We start from the raw sequence: 22,872 nt of genomic DNA, 5'->3' as shown, positions 1-22,872 counted from the left end.
TAGTGACATTGTCTTTCATCTGAGATTGTATCAGTCCATAAAGTTCAATGATATACCGGAGAAAAGGATTGATTATTGTTTGGAGCTTTCAAATACAAGTTTCCGTTACTCTCCACGTTTGATTCTCGAATAAGAACTAAAAATGAACATCTTCAGTAAAAGCCTTATCAGAATTTGGGGTACATAGCGAAGACTGATTTAACCTTACTAATGTATCGCGTGCTATCGAGCGCGATGTTTTCATCGATCCTATCCACAATGCAGATCAGACCAATGTGATAACCCATCAGTTTTAGAATTTTTCGATTCTAATCTATATTTCTACTCAGTGTACTCCATTTTCAAGATGCAAAGCCATTGGCAACTGGTTCATAACTCGGTGGGAGAGCAACTTGATTACAATACCTTATCTAATGTATGAAGTTAAGAAATAATATTACTCTATATGCCTCAAACAAACTGGCATGAAAGATGTCACCGACCCCAAGATACACATCCCCAAGATACATATCGGTGGCGGAAGTAGACCACTATGCTATTTGGGTTTGATGATTAATGTATTCGAACGATTTTCAAAATTAATAAAGGGCAGTAGATCAATCCCTGATGAAGGAAGAAGCGTAACTATAAAGAAAATGTCACATCCCTAAGTACTGTCTACAGGATATTCTCCTCTATCTTCCTCGGTTGGATAAAGCCACATGTCCAGAATATCACTGACGAGAACTGAAGGGGATTTACTCCAGCAAATTAGCACCAAATTAGATATTCTCTCTGTGCGCAAACGTTGGAAAAACTCTCTATTTTCATTGAATTTATGGCAGTTATTTAAAAAATGTTGAAGACTGACAAGCGTTCAAAGTCAAATAACAGCAATAGTATCACAACCGATCAACAACCGTCTAAAGCCTACCATCCACGATCCGGGTGGCCTGTCAGTTACGCCTAAATAATCCGTATTTCACCGGCAACTGACGTGGGGTCCGGCCAGTCTGCCAAGTCGAAGTGTACAGCCGGCAGGTAATCGATTGAATAATGATTCAGCCAGGCTGGCTGGGAAGGAAATTCGGCAAGCCGGTACCTATGTGGGTTAAAGTGCCAGGCTGACGGTTTCCGGACAGGCCATCTGGGCAATGAACATTTCATTAAAAATTGTCACACACAAACATTTCTCAACTTTATATCTCAACGCATTTCATGATCAGAGTTGGACTGACGGTGCCGTCTGCCTCGCCAGTAGGTATATACCTCCATTCATACGATTCGGCAGCTAGTGCGTCCAGGATTGAACATGCAGATACAACGAAAGAATTGATTCAATCACAGCATTTGCAGCAGCAGGCGCATAGACGAAAGTACACATACACAAGTCCAGCACTGAACGTGTCAGACACAAGAAATTCTTCCATATATTTAATATGAAAGTATTCATACGATCCAGCAACATAAGGTCCGAATCCGCTGAGACGCAGCACAGCACAGATCGGAATTCTGTTTTTCCTCATGCTCGAAAGTGTTCACGAGTTTCCTTGTTAAGGTTTTGCGTAAACACAAAACCTTATTAAAATCGGTTTATTGTCTGTCTGTCTGTCTGTCCGTCACACGCATTTTTCTCGGAGACGGTTATAGCGACTGACACCAAATTTGGTGGAAAGGTGGGAACTATGAACGCTTACACACAGTGAGTTACATTCTTTTACTCTGTTCCCTGTACATGCAAAAGGGGGGTGTGACTTAGTTTTGACATTTGTTGGAAATGTGGAGAGTGCGGGGGGTTCAAAGTCGTCATTTCTTTACCGGGCCCATTCTCAGAAACTGCCCACCGAAATATCTGCAAAAAAATAAGAGGCTGCCACTGTATAGTGCCTAGGCTCCGAAATACCCTTCATACCGATATCTATTCAAATAAAGTTAATAAGAGTATATTACCATAATTTTTAGTAATTAGCTGCAAAACCCCCCTTAAATTCATCCTAGTACCATGAAATTGAAGTAGCGTAGACTATTACATAAAGCAAGACCCTGGTGGAAATCGCGCTATTTGTAACAAAGTTATAATCGGCCAAAATAGTCGCTTCTTTGCAAATTTAATACTAGGGATACAAATATCACTCAATGGATACTTTCTCATCATATATATATATTTATATATGTATATATTACGTGCTAGGCACTAATGCGGTAAACACACTCACAAATGGCTGTATAAAAGAAATACACAAAATCTTTCATACCTGAAGCGTCCAGCTTCCGGTTTCCCGACTTGTTTAAGAATTGTTTCGTCGGAGGCTAATCTATATCAAAATGTACCTCCCAAGAATTCAAGCATAATTACCGCAAATAATTGTGTGTTTAAAGTAAAAATAATTAAAACTAGTACCGATGTTTCGGGAACTACTTGTTCATTTCATCAGTGCTAACAAGTCCTCTTAGAAAAGGCACACCTCGAGATTACACTTAAATATAAAGTGGTACATGCGTAGAGTGCAATGCAAACTTTTATTAGATCTGTAATTTCGCGAAGATAGTTGTGTTGCGCCAAAGTCGTTCCTTTTTCAGCTGTGGATTTATCATTCGCTTGGATTAATGAATGAATGCAAAAAGAATGGTAACATAGTTGCATTTGTCGATACTAATGTTACATGCATTCATTTTTCATTAGTTTGAATTGATGAAAGAAGATTAAAAAACGAAATACTTGTATAAAGTCCACTGAGGTTTGCGGAATGGCCTGTATATGCAATAATTTTCTTCCGCCATGAAATTCAAGGCAGGGTGAGTGTTTCCTGGTATCTACGATGCCGTGTGTGGACATGGAACGCCTGTTGTTTTATCGCATGAGTACTCTTACTTAGTAAATGTATGGAACAATTCTTTTATGACACGTTAGCTGCTGGATGATGTGAATACTTTCGTCTGTGTTCTGCTGGACACGCGCCGTGATGGATACGCTAGCTGCTAGATCGTATGAATAGGGTTTTCAGTCCAACAGGTCGCCGGATGGGCTGTGGACTGTTCAGGAATGAATGAAAGGTTGCTGGGTCATGAATGGCAAGCTTGAGACAAGAGCAGACTCCATAATGCAAAAAAATGATTCATCACGCTACTGGAACTGTCTTTTTCAAATCCACTCAACCGTTGGCCTATGCCGATGTCAACATATTGGAAAGACCAGAATGAATAAATTGCTTTGGGCGTCAAATTAATGATGGCAACGCGAATTACATGGTGGCAATGTCACCAACAAGAACAAAAACAACAACATCCATTGAACTGGACAATCAAAAACAATGAATATAAAAGAATACAAATTTGAGACCGTTGAAAATCATAGCAGTGAGTCAAGTGAGATGGTAGTACCACTCTCGTTTTGTCAAGCTATATTTTTATACCCTGAAAAGCCAAGTGATAGCCGATGCAAATCTAGTGTTAGGGTATTGTTGCCGACTAGTACAAGGCGTGGCTTAATGACTAGGCAGTTTCTGAAAGGATTTTGACCTTGAAATGTTCCGTTTAAGTTTAGGGGAACCCCAACTGGGCAGTGCTATATATCAACGATATACAACGATATGCATTCCCTTGCGTGGTGACACTGGGTTAGCTCACAGGGGAACATCGCATAATCCTCTAAAAGTACATGCGCTCGAGAATTTGTACTATGGCGTCATCAAAATTACCCTTCTTTCCGGATGAAGACATCAGCCACGGCTCAAAAGGACGTTACAAGAACTGACTGCGGCAACATAGAGGTAAAGCTACGAGCGGGAATTAGTGCGATGCGCTGGAACTCTGTTATCTTAAAAAGGTATGAAAACTGGAAAATATCATATGCCATGGTAATATGGAATTCCGCCAGAAGTTGAGACAAGCGAAAGGTGCTGTAAATAATTACAATTTCTCCACCGTATACCGCATCAGGAAAGAGCTTCACTGTGGTCGTCGGCCTTTCGATGGCCCTGTGAAGAATGTTAACAGTAGCCTTCCCATTCATGATAATGAGCGATTAAAAAGGTGGAAGAAGTCCAGAAGGTGAAGAGCTTCCATGGAATACGGACGAGGTGGACATAGATGTGCCGAGATATTGAGAATTCCAATTCTGTGTTGTTCCATGCAATGGAACCTACTACCCCATGATAGTCGGCGACTAGGTCGCCCTAGAACTGCTTGGCGTAGAACAGTAGAAGAGGAATGCAAGCTTCTTGAAAAATCTGGGTTGAACTGAGGGACATGGTAGCAAATACGAACGGCGACGGATATGCGTGATTGACGAGCTATGTCTTACATACATACATTAAGCAAACCATATCTCTATTTGAAAAATGTAGCAAGATAACAATTTCTAGTTTTTTAAAGTTTTTATACCTTTTCATTAAGGAAACTCCATTGAAGGTAACGTTATCTTCCCATTCGCCTAAATGGCTAATACACAAGTAAATAATAAATATAATCATATACATACATATATTGCAAACATCATCCAAACCACCTTAACTGCATAATATAGGCTACATGTTGAACGAAATTACATGGAAGACATCATAAAATGTAATCCCACCCCCTTTTTTCAACCAGCCGCATGGGAAACTAGACCAAACGAAACTGAAACGGAAAATAAATACCAATTGGTCGCTAACGTTCCCATTGCTACATTGTTGGAAAATGGGTTTTGCTGGCTATTTTTTAACAATCTAGTACCTTTGTAATGGCATGGAATAAATCCTTATGTGTATTTTGCTATTTGCACAAGAAGTTGAGACATTGTTTGGTCTTCATATTTTCGCATTTGTCCGAAGTTATTTTGCAAATTGGCTGAAATATTTGAAAATTTCTCAATAATATCAATTGCAAAGCTAGATTCGCAGGCAAGGATTAAAATGTTCGCTTGCATCTTGGCCGGGGTACATCTTTAAAGGTATGCGAATATACAAAATACAGGTATATACTTATTTCTTAATAAATCAGCACTATTACATAAAAGTGTAGACGTTGATCCATGTGAGCATTACACCTGGTTTTACATATTCCTCCAGCTAAGGTTTCCTGATTGCCTAAAATCGGAATTTGTCTTAGAACGTGTATGGACGTTTTCAAATATTAGTCTCCTATGCACATAACCGGACCATCTCCTCAGATGCCCCAGCCTTGTTAGGTGCTTATTTAGACCGTAATGGCCTGTTAGTATCGCCACTTTGATTTAAGGCTCTTCCTGGTATGGTTAAAATAATGCTCCAAATGCGTCCTTTTATATGTTCCCATAAGGCCTCTTAACTCTTCCCTTGCTGGTCAGATTGTTCAGTATAGTTCTGATCCATGGAGTGTCGTATCTGTTTCTTTCTAAGCTACTTCATTCGCTGCTTCATTGTCCTAGAACGGAACTACGTCTAGGTACGACAAGAAAGTGCCTGCTGCGTAGCTGCTCCGCCAAAACCTATGGAGAGGACTTTACTGTCCATGCAATGTTTGGAATGAACAGAGGAATATCAACCCCTGTTGCCTCAAGGACTTGTCGAACTTTGGGCATAATATGCACACGTGACTGTGCAGCGGTATTCCGACCAGTACGATTGGTCACTCCCGCCAATTCAGTCTTGGGCGTCGTCAAGGAGTGTCTTCGACTTTAGGTCATCGCCGAGTCGATCGGGCTACAACACCACCCCGCACTGCGAATAGTTAGGTGGAATTCTCCCAAGCCCTTTGAATCTTCAACAACTCCGTCTTGATTGTGAGCTCATATGTCGCTACTGAAAATAAAGCCACTTGCGTATTGTGACTCAGATTGTAAGGCCAGAAGATTCGCTTTCATGTTTTCCTTTTAATCATGAAAAATCCATTTGGAATATTCGCGCGACTGTTTGAGGTACAAAAATGTTAGGCTGATACCAATCACCGCAGCCAATACCAGCAGGCAGGTAAAAAATATGTTGTGGGGGTCTACCACTTACTACGGCGTACCCTACGCCTCTATATCGGGCACGAATGTTGCAGATGTTACTGAAGAGGAGGTTCGACGAGCTATAAACAGCTTTAAGAACTGGAGGGACGTCGGTACAGAATTTCTGGAGCAAAAAGTTCACTAGTCTACAGATTGCTTGGAATATAGTGTAAACCAGATCATAAGTCGACCAAAGGAATTTCCACAATTCCTCAAATTAGGGATTCCCAATTTTCTCTCTAAAAAAACCGGAACAGAACCCCCCAGACATAAGACTAATTACTCGTTTGCAAGTCCTCTATAACGTCCATTACTAACCTTATTCAATGCGTACCTCAAAACCAATTACTTGTTTCCAAGTCCTTTAAAACATCCATTATTAGGCTTATTCAATGCGTACTTCGAGAACATATTAAATACTTTTTGTTTGCAGAAGAGCCGAATCCAAGCACTCCGGATATACAAATTGTGACTGGACCTAGGAATTCTGTTCCTCTTTCGGGAACTTGGAGGCAAGTAGGGGAACCCAGGAAGCGCTGCAGAGTTCTGCATTCCTTGTGCTTTCTTATGTAGCAACGCACACTGCCCGCGTCAGACTGCCGCAAAAGTCTAGATTACAAAGAACACAGAACTCTGTAAGCAGAAATTAGAACGAAGAACTCATTCTGCGTGCGCCGACTCTTAAAGTGGTAAAATGGCCAAACATTCGTTTCTAGGATATTCAATGAAGTATAAAAAGCGATGAGGGCCACTCTGAGAATCAACATGTTAAAAACATAATAAAATTACTATATTTGATCATCTATGAAAGCTGTACAAAATTTATCGATCGGACTTCTAACATATTAGTACGCTCCGAGCCTTGAGCATTACACGTTTTGGAGTTTCGCATAAACGTTTCGCCAACAAAACTTCAGAGATATTCCAATTTGTGAATAATATATTTTTGCCGTGTCCGGATAGCTGAGTGGTTAGAGCACAAGGCTGCCGTACGGAAGGTCGCGGTTCAAATCTCGCTGGCGGCAGTGGGATTTATATCGTGATTTGACTCAACTGTGAATGAGTACCTGAGTCAAATTAGGGTAATAATCTCGGGCGAGCGTAATGCTGAGCACATTGCCTCCTACAGTGTTCTGTAGTGTACCATTACGGTCTTGAATGAAGTGCTCTAACACACTTCAAGGCTCTGATCCAATATGGATTGTTGCACCAACGATTATTATTATTATATTGTTGCCATTTTCTCTTCCGTGGGGTATAACGGCTCAACCGCACCTACATGCCATCGTTCGCAGTTCCCTGAAATGCCCTTCAGTTGCCTCATGGTTTCTAGAAACGCCTGCTTTCCTTCACTATTGTTCTGCGCTAAATATCCTATAGGCGTCGGCCTAGGGGGAGTGGATTCCATCGCATGGCGTATCCCGCGCCCCTCCTTAATGTGTGATCTATCCACTGTCTTTTTCACCTTTCCATTATAGTGCGTACAAGTGGACAACCTGTGATCGGTATGGCGTGGGCAGGTGTTAATGAACGCTTTGAGCTTGAGGGTAAGAGTGCTGGTCACTTTCTTTGTATCATATAGCAACACAAAAAGAACACTAGCATATAACAACTTGACTTTGGTCTTGAGATAACTGCACTTTCAGATTTTAGACCAGGCAGTGAAAGCGAACAACATCCAGTTCGATGCCACGGTCAGCAGAAACCACGCTCCATAGATATACAAATTGATTGACGCCTTCGGTGTTCTGCCTATTAATGCAGATAGGAAGAGTTCGACGACCCGTCAAACGAGTCCTGGTGTTTATCTTCAGTGGGGCTTTATTCGCCTCTCTTTCCAAATCCAGAGTTTTTGGCCAAAATCCATGAACGGCGAGAGAGCAAAATAATGACATCAGTGTAGTCAAGGCGTCCTCCATGCCTTCTGGACAAAGCAGCATGAAGAAAGTCACCTGGTGGACTTCCCTTCGGACCTCAAATTCTTCCGAGATTTCACGTCGGCATAGCACGTGTTACGTTATACGTCGCTCAGATAACAACTATTAGCTACTCCGGAATGCTCCTCCTGTCTAGAGCACGTCAGATACACTTCCTATTCACGGAATCGAAAGCTTTCTCTAAATCGATGAAGAAGTGAAGCAAGTGAAGCAAAGACCTCTTCTAGGATTATTTTAGCTATTATCTTTTTGATGGCAGGGAGCACACAGATATCATTTAAATTTTCACACCAAAAACGGCTGCCCTTCTTTGGAATTTCAAAGATCATCCCTTTTTTCCATACTCTGGCAAAGATCTCCGTTCGAGGGCATTTATGACCGAAAAGATTTTTCTTCTAGTTGGAGGAACAGTCCATATCCGCGAACTATGGCGACTAGTTATTTTATCGAAAAGAGGAGGAACGTTCTTTCCACCTTTTCAGTTGCTCATCATTTCGAATGAGAAGTCGACCATTAATGCCCTTCACAGGTCTATCGAAATAGTTCTTTCGCGATGCGGTATACACTTCTGAAATCATTGTGCTCCGTAGCATATTTAGCAATTTCCCTTCTTGTCACGGCGCACACTACGCTGAACTTCCTGGGATTTGCCATACCACCGCTTGCTACTATTCATAGAGCCTTCCACCCCTCCCATTCATCAAACCGCTTCCACGAGTCCGAGGTCAGTCAGTTCTTGGGTTGTCTCTTCCAGACGTGCCCTGTGTAGCACGCGAAAAAAGAGTGTTTGAACAATTTGCCACCAATAACAAGACAGTGAAAGTTGCATAAACTTGCCACCATTACCATTAAGGCCGGCAGGGCCATGCTTCCCCATCACATGTCCGAGTAAGGTGTTGTCAGATCCCACCTTGGACCATCACGACTACAATGTGACCGTTAGGAGGCCTCCCCTAAACTGAGTTTAATTGCTCGTAGAAAGCATCCTTCTCCGATATATCGGAAGTCTCTCTGGGTGCGTAGCAATTGCGATGCTTGTTTACATGGGTCGGAATCTTGCAGTCAGAAGTCTGTCAGAAACGGGCTCTCAGAAAAAGAGAGCGCACTTTTCAGTAGCTAAAAAAGTGAAAGGAATTCTTCTAAGTTGTAGAAAGTGAGCATTCGGAGGACCTTCGCTACCGTTATCTTTTAAGGCACGACCCTATTTACGCTACGCGACGCGACACTACATTCAGCACAACTACCGCGACGTCCCATGTCTTTATTGCACTAACGCGGCAACCAATGGTAAACAACTGCATGTTTTGACATTTTAACAGATTGATATAAATCAAAACTGAAAAATCGTAGCAGTCAACTCGCTCAAGTGTGTATTACTGGCTACAAAACCATAAAAACATACTTTGACAGGCAGTGCAGTTTGGGATGCGTCGCGTCGCATAGCGTAGATGGGGTTGTACCTTTAGTTGCCTCTTACGACAGGGCAGGGTAGACTTTGAGTGTATTCTTAAGCCCCAAATCACATGACCAAATGCGTTTGTTAATTCAAAAGTTGTAAGAATTACCAGCATGTGCCGTTCCAGATTGAGGTTCCGTTTGATTTGTTATGTTGCCGCAACTGCTACTGACATTTTCTAAAGTTCAGCATCACAACTCAGCAACTGTAAAAATGACATCATATTGAGTACAGCTATCAATGTTTCTGTTTTCAAATTTTTACAGTGGAAGCAGATTTGCAGCATTTAGTTTGTATTAAATTTCATCATGCCTTCATGGTTGAATTCGTCCCAACATTCATGATGAGACGTGGGTTTATAAGTGCGGCATATAATCCGGGCATCAGTCGTGTGAATAGAGTGCTACGAATGAGTCAATATGAAAAACCTACGCACGTACTCTTCAATTGAAATAAAAGGCGATTCTCGCGGTTTTCATCGACTACATAGGTGCTATGCATCATGAATTTTGTCAAAAAGGTAACAAAGGGAACGAAAGTGCTTTTTTGGCATTATATTTTTTTCCGAAGCGATTCGCCAAAAACAAAGGGATTTGTGAGTAAATATTCCAGTGACCACTGCAAAGGGCCGTCAGAGAAACCCATCATTATCTGTGATTTGGTAATCTATAACGAATATAATCCGACAGCCACTAAATTCACCTGATCTCATTCACCGTTGTTACTTTCTTTTCAAACGGGTCAAAAACATTATAGAGAACGCATTTCAGCAGCCAAGAATATGTAAGCGAATACTTTAAAGTGGCTCCGATAGGCATACCAGACAGAGCATAAAAAATATTTCGAGGACTGGTTGAAGTGCTAGCGTGAGTGCGTTGCAGTCGATGGGGATTCTTCCGAAGAGGATAATATCGATTTTGATGAAAAATCTTTAATTTAAGAACTTTCTGAATAAATTTCGGGAACTAACATGGGAAAATATACCAATCAAAGCTGGTATAATTAAGGCTTTCAATTTAAATGCTCTTAAAAAGTTAGTGGTCTTTGAGCAGAGCTGGGATTGCTGCTAAGGACACCTTATTCTTTTAAAATGAATTTTTGCGGTACTCTGATGCTGATTCCTATCCGAAATTTATAACAGAACAAAGCATCCGTTATCACTGTCATTTCAATTACACCATTCTAATTCTATTATTCATCTTCTATTTTCCACGAATAATTTGTTCGTTCGAATGAGTATCAGGCTGCTGAGTTCGGAAATTGCCAAAATTGTACCGGGAGAGTCGGATTACCGTAATACTGTTGAAAATGAGTCCAATTCCCAGCTTTCCAACTTCTCAAAATAGGTCTTCTTGTCAATAGATTCTGATGTATTCATTTCTTTTCTTCTTTCCACTAAGAGATGTATTTCCATTATTCACATACTTCACCGAAAAGCAGCTTCAAGCTAAATATAAAGATTATCTTCGTGAAGACAATCTTCACTTGGATTTTGGGTCCTCCAAGAAACAAATTATAGATTGAACAAAGACCGTTTTCGTAAGAAAGTAAGTAAATATAGCAACGATCATATATAGTAATATATCTAAGACATATTTAAATGTATATATAGCCTGCCTTCACGTGGACCTAGGATAACTTAGAATTAATATAAGAAAATTTTCCTGGTGGTCGATATGATGAGGACGTTGCAGGTCAAAAGCAAACTAACGACATAGGTGACTACGATGCGACTGTGATGTGTGTGGCTCACCTATCATATGGTGAGGAGGTCTACGACAAACCCCGCCAGAGCACGGTTGATATACAGAGACGTCAGGAAATTTCTCGAGAGTTTCATTCGGATTAACACATGCAGGAATGTGAGACGATAGAATGACGATTTCAAGGAAATTGCTAACCGAGATTATTACCCTGATTTGACTAAGGTACCCATTCATAGCTGGGTCGACTGGTGTCCGACATTCAATCACGATAGCAAATCCCTCTGCCATCAGTGGGATTTGAACCGCGACCTCCGGCTACGGCAGCCCAGCACTGTAACGACTTGAGCTTTCCCGATACTCATGGCATAATTATTTAGTGAATCCTAGACGATCTATTATACTAAACAAGGCAATTTTGTAAGGAACAAGACATTTTTAACACACAGAGTCAGTCCAAAAGCCTGAATCAACTATAAAAATAGTCAAGTTAAGGGTACCACCATGATGCACCTAGTGCGGAGTACTCCGAAATTGGAAGGTGCATAAAGTGCATCTAACGTTATGTAATAATACAACTCGTAGTCAAATGTTCCTGAAAGAAAGACAGTTCGAAGGGGTGATCAAAAGGTAATTTACATTTACGGGTAAATACGTAAAAATAGGGTCAAAAAATGCTATAGCATTTCTTCGAACGGAGTTTTTCGTCTTCAGTAAGTTGTAGCATTCTTCAAAGAACTGAATAAAACAGGAACTAATCGGAAACAGGGCAGAATAATATATGAAAACTAAGTTCTTGCACATCCATCAAAAGTGTCAGGATGAGGATTTAAACATGAATGAGGCATATCGCCCGGAAACTATGATGGACGCTGGAATAAAAAAGAAAACCTTATTAAAGGATGAGACAGTAGTTAACATTAAATTAGTTGATAAGACCCCGTTTCTTCATTATCACTCGTAGAGTCGGTCACAAACCGAGCGCGTTACAAAGGTGTTGAATTTTTTTTATTATAGACTTGAAGAACGGATTTTCCCATAATCACGTGATTTATCGTGGTGGTCTTAATATGATATCTGGAAGACATGTTTTAGTACATGCGTATTAATACTTCTAAAGATCTACTTGGTTAGTAGTTATACACCTGGTCTATTATATATGTATATTGCCGATTTAGAAATGTTGGCTTGTATAACATAAAACGATCGACAGACAATTACGTAGCTAAAGGCAATTCTCACTCAGCTTGATGGCGAAAAACAGAAATAGTGTACCGTTCGTGAAAAAATGAGCACACAGTGACCGGCACCACTGTATATACAAAACCAGAAGCTGGACGCTTCGGGTACAAACGTTTTGTGTTCATCTCCTGTGAGAAATTTCTTACTCACGTTTTTCCATTTGTACATAGTTGGCCTAAATTTTGTATAAAGACACCACTGTGAATTTGTCCAGACGTTTCGGTTGGATAAGTTATGAGAACGAAACATGTTACACTTTTCAGGGCATACACTGTGAGCCTTTATTTTCCTATCTTCCACCAAATATCAGAAACAAGACCACTTTCAAAAAGTACTAATCAACCTTTCATTTGATGTATGTAAATATTCTGTGAAAAAAAATACACCACCGTATATATGGAAAACCCCACCTTAAACACGAGGTAAAATGGCATGGTTTGCTATATATAAAGAGATTCAAAGACCACACGTTCGCACAAAATTTTCTGAAAATTGTTTCAACTGTTTCCAAATCAACCGGGTGTAACAGACAGACAGAGAGTTACTCTCGATGTGAAATGCAATTAGATTTTTGTGGGTTTAGCCAAATTGGGCGCTCCCAAATACCTGGTGCGCAGAATTCGTTCGGGAGAGGCTATTGTGTTACGATTCAGAGAATGGACCTAAGACGTATAGAACAACCTGGAAGGTTCAGCAGAGTTTAGTCCTCTCCTGTGGAATTTTGAAGTTGGAACTGCCTAAAGGAATGATAATTATGTGCTTCGGCTTATATCCCATAAGTGCAACTGTTGCAATTGAAACAATCTAAGGTGTTCGGGGATCCTATAGAGGTAGCGCATTTACTTCAAATGTGCTTAAGAACGACAGAAATTTCACCAAGTCACCACTACAATTATGTTGATAGAATTGACTATGACATCATCCTTCTTCTGACCATATTCAGAAGAATTGTGTGGTTATTTGTACAAGAAACGCAATGATATCTCGGGAAATTAGCATTCTAGTTAATATTTATTTAACCGCCAAGCGTAAAATATTGCTTTCAGCTGAATCCATGCAGAAGACAAAACATGAAGTCGAAAATAAGGTTAGACTTCAACGAACCCAATTCGGAACACTTTTGAAATAACGAACCCAATACCATGTATTCCACATGATCATTGGAGTCTTACACAAGACCAGATATGCTATGGAAAAGGTAAAAAGGTAGGTTCCATGGCTGACGGACATTACAAAATTGCCAGGAAATCTGGATTTCTGGATGACATTTGAGGTTAAAATCATTTAGAAAAACCTGGTCCAAGAAATATTCGTTTTGAAGAAAATACTACTTAGTATGAAAAAATATTTTGATAATGCATACTACATAAAAGTACTACCGTACGTAATTCGCTTCAATGTTATTGCTTCATACACGTTTCGAGTTGAAAAAAATATTCAACCAAGTTTTCCACATTGGTGGAAAAGTTCTCGGCAATAAAAAAGTGAATGCTCACAGTTCCCATCTTTCCACCAAATTCGGTATTAACTGCTATAACCGTCTCCGAGATAAATGCGTGTGACAGACAGACAGTAAAACGATTTTAATAAGGTTTTGTTTTACACTAAATCTTAAAAACGAACTGGCGAAGTTGGGCAAAAGAAGAAAAGGTATGTAAAATTTGTGAAATCTATAGGCATTGGCGACGTTTCACACATATATGGCTCCATTCGGTTTTTTTGGTCGAATCCTAAAACCTGTGTGAAAGCCTTGATTTTTGTTTGTTCCCTCCCCACGATATAGAACTCTATTGGAACCTGATAAAATCTGTCCGTGTCATAGGAGCATTCGGTTCAATACGGTTTCAATTAGGTGCCCAGTAGACGGTGAATGGAAACCTAAACATCGTTTCACCCTCGTCGGCAGTAACCTAATCTGAACCTAAAATGAACTGAACTGAACAAAACCGTACAGGTGTGAAATGAGCCTAAGAGTTTTACAGATTGGTCTTAGATCGTTATTGATGGTCAATGATCTCGAGAGTGGTCTTACTGCTTTTATTAAGCCTTGCACATTGATGAGGGTCAATCTAGTCAGTGTTATCAATTTGGCCGGGATAACGTACTTTCCCACGGCCGTGTACAGATTTTTCCTGACTATGCTATCATAGGCGACTCTAAAGTCGGTGAGAACAGAATGCAACTGATGGCCAATAATTTTTCCATCGTGCCAGTCATCAGCTGTTGATTCGCTGCTCCAAAACTTTGAGCATACGTTGATGAACCGTTTGGTGTAGTTGGTTGCCTTCTTATTTAACTTGTCTGCCTGCAATTCAATTCGCCTCTTGCGACTTATTAACAAGATATAGGTTTTACGAATTTTTTTCCTCTACTTTTTACAAAATATGCAGAAGTCGTGACGGTTAAATTGCGAAGTTATGTCACCTAATTGGGCAAATATCTACAAATGAGGAATAAAATGAAAACCCAGGCCATATTTTTTTACCAAAAACAGAAGTCCAAAATTTCCACCACAGATGGATCTTATAATACGTCAGGAGCGGATAAGCTAGATGGCCCCTGTCAAGTATTTAGAAAGTCCTACTAAACGAACACATTCCAGAATATCTTAGAAGAAAACTGTTTTGGCTTTTTGGCTTAGAAAATAAGTTCTTAATCTTTCTACGTAGATTGCTTTCAGTGTTAATTTATCCTGCACCTGTTTATGGCATCTAAATAGCATTTTGAAAGCCTGGAGGTATCTAAAAAAACTCTCGCCGGTATCTTGTAACAGATGGCCCTGTTATTATTTCAAGCAAATGTACGTTCGGTTTCAACTAAGTGCTTCAGATTTTTATTGTAAAATGGAGAAATTTCTCAAATGCTTTGAAAAGATCTGTATATAAGTTGCAATTCCTGCTGAATAGACCAATGTAAGTATAAGATAGAGTGTGCACTGATAATTTTAATTTTGTGCATCTTTTGTTGCTTTTCTTTATCTCCAATTAGAACTATTTGGATTCACAGAAACAATTATATTCACGATTTATTTCGAAATAATATTTATTCCCTACATTATGTCCACGAAAACAAGGAGAGTAAAGCCTGACTGCGGCAACAAAACTTCTAACTTCGTTCTTTTTATTTATTGTATCCTCACAAGACCCTTCCTTTTGAGAGTGATTTGCTTGTAATTGGCAGGTTAGCATATACGTATACATTGAATTGATTTAAATGGGGTTTTGGTTTCTCGCGAAAACAGACGCTAGATTACATGCTTTCGTTTCAAGATAGAATCCAGCCGTGTTAGACAGAAAAAGGCTTCGAAGGCCATGAAAAGGTAAAACATTTTCTCTCTGTGGAAATGTAAGGGTCTGAATGTTGGCTTCTTTATTATAGTGACGAAAATTATGTGAAAATCCTCTCTTTTGTATATATTTATCACTCAAGTCTAACTATTAGTTGGCTGTTATTCGTAGCAAAACAATAGGAAGCGATAAGTCACCTATGAAATTTGCAGCCCTAAAAATAATAATTGCTTTGTATCTGATTTGATTGTCTTTATTACATACAAAGCCCAAAAGGTCCTAATTATTGAAGGATCAATACGATTGCAATATAACAATACTTCGAGGCTTAAAAATGGTTCACATTTCAAGCGTGTACTTCAAATAATACAGTTCCTTTTACAAGCGCTTTATTATCACAAAATACGTTTGCATACTTCCAAGCCTGGCACAATATTTTCGTTGTGGGACGGTCTCTAACCAAAATAGCAGAAAATACATTATGTGGATATCCATATAATTTATTAACAGACTTGGAGCATTGCCTTCCCTGGCCTGCCTACTCTAGATCCTTCACTGTGCTGCTTTGAAGTCTATGTAGAACAATTTACAGCATGGCCTATAATATGTTCGGCTCTGTGCATCATTTCAGCGCCTCTGGGATGAAACTTGTAGCACAGCCTTAGAAAGGAAAATGTACTTCGCCTTCAGCGTTACTATAAATGGTGTTTATTTTAGTCGAAGGTTTTTAGGTTACCTTGCAAAGAATGATATAAATCCCCATCTGAAAAACATGAATGGAAACGGAAGAGTAAATATTTTTCACTACAGGCCTAATTTGCATTAATATTATTGAGGGACTGTTGTCATTCTATATCGTTTGATTTTTTTCTCGCAGTTCTATCTCGTCTTAACGTTCCCTTCCTTAAACCTCAGAAAAGTAGGGGATATGGGTCATAATATATTTATACTCAGTCAATTTTCGTTACGTTAAATACTGAAAATTCGTCTCCATGCTTAATACAAATAAAGGAGATGAACCTCATTTTTAACATCAAGAAGTAAACTTCATTAACTCAAAGGGAAAAGGGCAACGGAGCGTATTTAAACGCCATGTTTAAGCGATTCAAAAATGCTGCTTGAAGTCTACAGAACCACCCAATTTTTAAAATCCTTGAATGTAAATGCGCCTCATAAAAAATTCTTCCCAGCGAGTCTTCCCGAATTTAGCTTGACCTGGCTCTTCCCTTACATATGAGCCTATTCCAAATTCCATTTGAGGTATGGTGCCGCTCGCAAATCTAAAAGCATTTCACACAAGCCTACATACGAGCATCCATTTGTACTCTCATTCTATTTTCATATTTCACTTCTTTCAAGCATCCCTGTTCGCTCTAAATATTCTATGCAAAACATTCGTATCTAGATAGCGTGTGTAGGTAGATAGTAAAATATTTACACCGTTGAAAATCCTTAAAGCTAGGTCAGCACTGGAACTATGTCGTGTGAATGAGATTCCGTGATCTTGCACAAGCACAAAAACTAGGCAGAGAATGCTGGATGCAATAACAATTCTATCGTCACCGGCGAAGCCACACTGAATTTGAACCTGACGAATTTCCAGCACTTGCTTTGAGCCACGAACGAACTTTATCGCACAGAAGTGCTAACTTTGAATTCACTAAATACGCACTAATTAAAACATTGTCCTTTCAACTGTAGTATTAACCTAGACCACATTCACTTCCATGTCATCGTATTTCGTGACATAGGTCCCACTGAAGCCGTCGCGGACACCAAAAATATGTGTCACCACACAAAATTCGCTACAAGTGAAATGAGAAACTCCGTGACTAATAATATTAAAAGGACGAAGTTTTGGACTATTTGATGCCCTTTAGGTGGCCACTAGCATTTTACATTGATACTAAATGACCGATGAGGCGGACGGGGGATGTCCTGCTAAGGGTAGCATTTTAGCGATCGACGGGACACAAACTTATGTCATTAAATTCGGGTGACATCACATTCACAGCGGCGGTGGATAAGCACATTCATCTGTATTTGCCTCTCAATTACACTATCACAAGATCTGAATGCAGGAAACGGGTCAAAATAAATAGAACTAAAAATAAGAGGACTCAGCAAATAATCGGGATACACACTGCATGTACCGTCTTAACTCCGATTTCACTGTCAGCTCTTCCTACGTATTTTCTGTTGAGCCACTTTAAACGCGCAGTTTCTCTAGAATTTGGATTGGTTTTTCAGACCGTTCCCGTAACGTGAAAATTTTCCACAAAAGGACATCAGTAATATCCCTTAGCGCCAGCCGCACCGTATAAAATTCGCGAACGCGTCAGGTTGTCGTTTTCCAGATGAGAATTCGCTGTTGACTGGTATACGCCCGACTATATGCGTTTACATGGGCACACGGACGCGAGCGCATGTGACAAGCGAAAAAGCTTATTTCGTCCTGAGCCTTAGTCCTGGCAGTATGTGATGGCATCTACTAAGTGAAAGCATTTACTACACCGAAGCTTTCATCCTGTATGTGCTTGACTGGGAAAATCACCCATCATATGGGTTGGGGTTGAAAAGAACGATGAGTTTCGCGAATAAAGGATTCACCGGCAGAGCTTGCAAGGAGCAATGAACAAGTGGGAAATACGAGTCAAGGTGAATGTGCTTTAAGATGGCTTTCCACACAGCTTTTGATTAGGCAGGGAAATGATGTATGATGCGATCGTGGGAGAGAGTTACTGAACAATGGGCAAGCAGAAGACAATGGGACGATCAATTTTGGGGTTTAGAAGTGCGAAATCGGAGGATTATTCGATACTATCAGGAAAGTTACTTAAAACATGTTTTAGAACACGATGTAATCTTTTTGAATAGCCATTTTCAATGTCAAGATACTAAATGCCACGATGGTATCAAAATAATGGTATATTGTACAGCCTCCTTGAATTTCCTCATTAAAATTCTTCAGTTCGCGCGGCTTAGAGCGAAAGTACACTTATAAGTATTATACCATTCTCCAACAAACAAATTATACATTAATTAAATTGTCAACGACTAGAGATAAAAATTATATACAATAGTAAGATCTAGATAAAGAAAGTAACCACGCTGCGCGCATCGAAGGTAGAAATTCATTATTCAATGACAACGATAACATAGCAGTCCACAAGTCTGTTTATCGCTGAAATTAGGCAGGCTATTTACATATGTACATAAGTCGAAAAATATGTTGAGAAGTGTAGGTCAAAGCAATGGTTAAAGAATGTTATTTCAAAAGAGAGGGAAAAAATTCACACTGAATAAGCCGGGGGGGATCTAGAATTTATCGGATGAGCCGCCTATGTCGGATCACAGAATCATCAGTTTCGACATTGAGAGCAACTCCGAAATAAACGGGATTCTAAGAGAACGGATTGGGTCTTCTATGCAACCCCCCAGAGGAGCAAAATGGCTCACTTACAAAGGAGTGGTGTTATCAGGAGCGAACTGGAACCAGAAGCAATGGTTGACGGGTATGAGGCAAATTGACACAGTTAAGTTAACAAGGGATGTACTCTCCCCCTTGGATAGCCCCTTGTCGTGGTGGGGGAGCCTGTAGTAGTTTACTACTACACTAAGGGTGTCCAAAATATGAATACTCTCTCTCCAAGTGGTAACAAGTCATAGACTTCGAATCCACCCGCGACCATGAGCAATCATGTCGCAGCCGAGGCACGGATTTTGGAGGCCTCAACACATTCATACTCACCTATAGATAAATCTGCAGAAGGCATGCTTTCCGACTCAGTGGATAGCTTGCATTTAATGCCTACGGCGAAGTTAGCCAGAAAGGAAAGTACGGAAACTCTCAACTTGCGAGAAACTGAAAATCCGACTACGGCCGGCCCGTCCGCGGTACTACAGCCAAAATCTACCCGCAAACGGAAGAGGAAGGTCCGGCAGAAGGGAACTTCGGCCACTAAGGAGGAGGGACTACAGGCTGAATCCTGCCGTCACAACCTTCTCCTCAATTCTTACCGGGAAGAACGGAAGAACGGGAAGATGGTGACATAGACGCTACTGGTTTAAAGTCAGTATGTGGAAATGGATCCAAGCGGCTCGGACACCATCAGCCTGGAAATGCCCCAAGCCGGCGGCAGAAGAGAGTACTGCGAAGGTGAATGAAGCACCTTGAGAATGACGACATGGGCGCGACTGCATCACTAGGCGCGGTAACGTCCAGAAAACCAGACGCAAGGAAGCGGAATCTCCGGCGGAAGGTGGGGATAAACTGGAAACCCCGGCTGCTGTGGCCAACGCTTTATTGTGCTCCGCAGCAGAGCTTACATCCACGCGTCTCGCGCGGATTAGGACCGGTCTGCCGCAAGGTGATCAAATCAGCTAGAGAGATCTCAATGAAGCTGGTCCCTCCCACAGGAATACGAACACGAAGGCGGGAAGGAAAAGGACATATGCGCAAGCTGCAGCCTCTCTTCTGACCGCTTCCGTGGGAGTTTCCTCCAAGGATGGCAAAATGTCAGAGGGACAATTTACCATCCTCCGGGAATGCCTGTGGAAAAAATACTGGAGCCTGGAACGAAGCAACGATTTAACAATCAAGGTTTTTGTGATGGGCTTCTCCGTTTGGAGTGCACTGACCAGTTTGCTTTAAAGTAACTCCAGCAGGTAATCCCAACTTTGAGTTGCGGCGATCGGCCCAAGTTCACTATTGTGAACGTTGAGCTACGCAGGACAGTACATGCCGGATGTTGGTTACCGGGCCCTCGAAGGAAGGCAGAGGACATCATCCGCATGCTGGGTGAACAGAACCCGGGTATGGATTTTGGACACTAGAAGATAAAGTTTATGAATGCCAGGAAGGACAAATCTACAAACGTGGAGGGTTCAACTTGGTATTCGAACTGAATCAAACCAGTGTGAATGTGCTCAGGGCAAGTCACCATATGGTCCTCCAACATATACACTGAAATTCAGTCACATCAGGAAACTTTAGGGTATCATCTTCATTTTGAGAACGAAGAACAATGATGGTCTTCGACTCACATAATACAGAGCCAATTGCAGCATCTTCGGTGCGCTCTCCCACAATGGAGCTGTGCGCGGAGGATAGTGCATACAGGGGCAAAATCCCAGTATGGGGGCTCGCACTGGTGAAGGGACTGCAGAGTGAATCCTACCTGCTAGTAACTTCTCCTACACCTTCCAAGGAACAGGCGGAAGGAAGGGAAGGCAGAGACGTGAACGGAGGTGACTTGATGCCAGTTCGAGTGATCGAATCTATGCAACCCGGACACCGCAAATCAACTAAGGTGCTAAGTGGAAAACAGACGAATGCTCTGCAGGATGAGAAGAGATCTTTCATGGATGGGAACATGGCAACTGCGGTACTTCCAAGTGCGGCTTTTGTCAGAGAAATCAAACACGAGGGGATCGAGTCCCTGGCAGTAGGGTGTGGGGGAAAATTCATCACACGCGGACAGCCGCATACGCTTCTAACTGTTTTCCATAAGACAATAGACTAAGTTTATGTCGAAAAACATAAGGATTGGTCAAATCAACCTGCAGCATGCCAAAGCTCCTTCCTACCTATTGGCAACGAGAATAACAGAGCTACAGGATTTCCCCTACATCGTTCTGACACACGAGCCGTGGGTTCGATTTAACAGAATCTATGGCATTGGATCAGTAAAGGGGGTGTTGTTAGAGTTGATTACACACTGGCGAGTGCTAGACGAGGGATTGCGGGCGTCTGCAGTACAAAGACGGAACCCTAGGAAAATGGATTGGACAAAGTTCAGTAAACTTCTTGGCAATAAAGTATATATAATAATAATAAGTTGATGCGGACGTAGGACCCCATCATTCTCAAAACTAATATTTCATCTCTGGCCAAGCTTTGCGCTCAATATAATTCGTAGTCATGTCATGTTCTACGAATTATGTAAAGGAGCACTCAACATCTGCGAACCGCTGCGGTCACGCTGCTCCCAGAGCAGAGGTGATTCAGCGTCTGACGATTTGCCTCTGCCCTGGTAAAAAACCGTAAAGCCGCCATCGCTTCACTTTTTTAATAAAGTACAGTTCCTTAGGCGACTAAGGACTCCTTTGGCGTTGGAAAATGAATTGAAAACTCTGAACTGTACACTTTTAGAGTGCTATGAAGAGGCTTGTCCTATGTCCCGAGGCCAAAGCGGTAAAACGGGTCTTTGGTGGAACAGAGAAGTGCAAAAACTCAGGAAATCGACCAGGCGACTTCTAAATCGTGCTTGCAAAAGTAACAAGAACGAAAACTAGTTAAATTTCAGGAACTCACAGCGTGAATATAAGAGGCTCGTTAGGTGTTCGAAACGGGACTCCTTTAAAGCGTACTGTAAGGAAAGGCGAAAGAGAGACTTCAAGGCTGTGCAAAGTCCTCAAATGAATGAGTCGGCCAAGTTGGATGCTCTTAGAAAACCCGACCGTACTTTCACGAGCTCCACACTGAATTCAGTACAGACCCTCCTGGAAGTACACCACCCGGGAGAACGATCAGAGAAGTGGCAGGGAGAGTGTTGACGGTTCTTGCAACCCCTTCAACACGCAAGTGCTCCAAGAGGAACTGGAACATACTGTCCTTTGAACATTTCAAAGCAGCTGGCATGGATGGCATCTAGCTTTGGAGCATTTAGAGCGAACTCTAACGAATATTTTTCGAAGATGTCTTGCTCTGAGCTACCTGTTTTACTCCTGACAACAGGTTAAGATACTCTTCATACCGAAACCTGGGAAAGATGACTATTATAATCCAAAGAAATTTTGACAGCTTGACTTCATTCTTGCTGAAATATTTGGAGAGACTGGTGGAGCGTCACATTCATGGAAACGCACTTAAGTCACACCCACTTAGTGAAAACCAACATGCTTACCAACGTGGAAAGTCCAGTGAGTCTGATCTTCTTTCTTTCGTCACAAAGATAGAGGATGCAACTTTGAATGGTGAGTACGCGATGGGGGTGTTTGTGGACATTGAAGGGGCTTTTGACTGTGCGCCTTTTCAAAAACTTTGTGATGCCGCCAGAGTGCATGGTGTTGATGATGCTTTAATTAAGTGGATCCATGCTATGCTAACGCAAAGATTGCTATGCGCTGAGGTGGGTGTCGATCGCTACCTGACTGCAACGACGGGCTACCCCCAAGGAAGTGTGCTTTCGCCACTTCTGTGGAGTATGCTGATCGATTCGCTACTATGCGAACTGCAAAATTTGCCAATACATGCTCAAGCTTATGCTGATGACGTGGCTGTACTTGCTGTTGATCGGGATCTTGAAACGAT

General features: G+C 41.2%; 1 protein-coding gene across 4 annotated transcripts in view; it reads right to left on the bottom strand.

Annotated features, from left to right (window-relative positions):
- Nucleotides 1-17,966, bottom strand: part of LOC119646703 (zwei Ig domain protein zig-8) — a 631,176-nt gene extending 613,210 nt beyond the window's left edge. For 2 of the 4 annotated variants that reach the window (XM_038047277.1, XM_038047278.1), the window contains exon 1: nt 16,996-17,964. The gene's annotated coding sequence lies outside the window, so the exon portion shown is untranslated. Of the gene's footprint in view, nt 1-16,995 lie in introns of all 4 variants that reach the window. The other 2 variants (XM_038047280.1, XM_038047281.1) reach the window with 2 other exon arrangements.
- Between the last annotated feature and the right edge of the window lie 4,906 nt (nt 17,967-22,872).

This window comes from Hermetia illucens, chromosome 1 (genome assembly GCF_905115235.1).
Source record: "Hermetia illucens chromosome 1, iHerIll2.2.curated.20191125, whole genome shotgun sequence".
NCBI lineage: Eukaryota > Metazoa > Arthropoda > Insecta > Diptera > Stratiomyidae > Hermetia > Hermetia illucens.
Note: the sequence above shows the minus strand (reverse complement) of the source record. Positions and strands in the feature narration are given on the sequence as shown.